This window comes from Physella acuta, unplaced genomic scaffold, assembly GCF_028476545.2.
Source record: "Physella acuta isolate Inbredline_101_S28 unplaced genomic scaffold, ASM2847654v3 ptg000521l, whole genome shotgun sequence".
In the NCBI taxonomy this organism is placed as follows: Eukaryota; Metazoa; Mollusca; class Gastropoda; family Physidae; genus Physella; species Physella acuta.
In genome coordinates, this window is record NW_026732040.1 from 852,411 (window position 1) to 854,554 (window position 2,144).

A 2,144-nucleotide genomic window follows, 5' to 3' on the forward strand; every position below is an offset into this window, starting at 1 on the left:
TTCAAACTATTATTGTGAAGCATTCCTTTTGATTCAGTATATTATTGTGAAGCATTTCTTTGATTCATGTAATAAAAGGATCAATAGCGAACCTGCATCTTCGAGTATCTATACTGTGGTCGATGTTGTGTTAGAATGAGTGGTTAGACTCGGTAACATTTGGCGTTGTCGAGCAGAACTCGTTAACATTTGGCACTACAGGCAAATAGTCTCGTTACATATATATATATATATATATATATATATATATATATATATATATATATATATATATATATATATATATATATATATATATATATATTGCTTTGATGCGATCAATCCCCCCCCCCCCACCAAGCGTTTAACGCTACAATGTCTGGTTATATTTAATATGACAATAAGATATTTGTTTGTGAACTTTATTTGGTTAAAAAATTGCAAGAAAATTTAGGAAAAGTAAATTCATCTTTTACAAAAATTGTTATGTTCAAAAAAGTTCATAGCTAATTAAAACGCAGTACAAATTTAATTGGAAAAGCAGTAATATAATACGACGTGGTTTTTTTTTATGTTTAAAAATGTTAATGTACATAATTTTATATAAATCACAATATCGTGCAGTAATATCGATTGTTTCAACCTTTATCTTATATATCCTTTTCACTCAGAATAAACATTTACTTTATTTAAAAAAAAAGTTTTTAAAGCAAGAAAAAAAAAAATGCATAGCTACACGCAAATCCCTTTGTTTAATATTAATTATGTAGCCTTTACAGAAGGGACACAATTTTTAAATACAAGGGAAATAACTTAACAAAATAGCTCAAACAAATACAAATCGAACAACTCACAACAAAATGCACTATGTCTATTACTGTTTTACTTATACAATGTGTGCAATTATTTTGTAGACAAAAAATTGTGTACCAGTTAAGGATAAAATAAAATACAACTTTTACCATATTTTCACTTACAATTACAACACACGAGCTTTATTTTAAGAATAATTAATTAAGTAGTGTTAAAATTTGTTTAGTCACAATCTCACGCAACAATTTGTTTGTTTCTGGATCTCTTACGTAAGGGACTAATTAAAACAAAATAAACGGTACCGTTAGGTTTGGTGTGGACAACATACCACTAAACATTATATTTGTTTGCTTAAGCTTGATCAAAAATATTAAAGCAATTGAGTAGGCCTACACTTGTGTATTTTGGGTATTTATGTTAACTTTAGCATTTTTCCGACATTCTCTTTTAGAAAAGGTATTTGCTCTTGTCTTCCTTCTTTATGAATTTTACAACAACCTGTTTGCGGTAATGAACAAAGAAATAAGTTTGACGACAGACTTTAATGAGTCAAAGATTCCAGTTTTGCATTCTTGCCCAATGTGTATGTATTTGTGTGTGTGTGTGTGTGCGTTTAAACATAATGACTTACGTATGTTTAAATTAAGAGGACACAGTCTAGTAGATCGCATTCTTATTAGATCGATACATTAAAAAAATACAGCGAAACGAATTAAAGTTGTGAATACAAAGCTTAAATATTCAAAAACACAACATAAATTGTTATGTTTGTATTTATTTGTTTTACATTTCTAGCATTTAAGGTACTTCGGTATAGACAATGAATATGTAGTTGGACAATCAGTAATGGAAGAAAAGTACAATTTTGTGTTATCAAACTCGAGCAAAGTTTCTCCCAGACTTCTCTTCGGGGGTGGGGGGGGGGGGGGTGAGGGGGGGGCTTTGTCAACTACTCGCTCTAATAACATGTGTAAACATTATTTTAAATTAAAACAGCGATAAAATCAACGTATCTGATTTCGAAGTAATATTGCACTTGAGAGTAAATACTGTTGCTTTGAATGTATTAAAATAAAACTAAGGTTGTTTAAATCGAAGAGCGAAATCACGGAAACAACATAGTGAGTGGTCGCTCACCCTTTACTTCAACTGCCCAGACTTTCTACTATCTCACATAGTTCATTCATATCATGATAGAGGGCAAGGTCTTATTTTTAGCATCAATTTTCACATATATCTATCAACCTATCAACGAGAATAGATTGATCTACAATAGTGGCATTTAACTTCTACAAACTATCCTACAGTACTCACACTATTCTACCGTAGACTAACTTCTAGCACAAAATGGA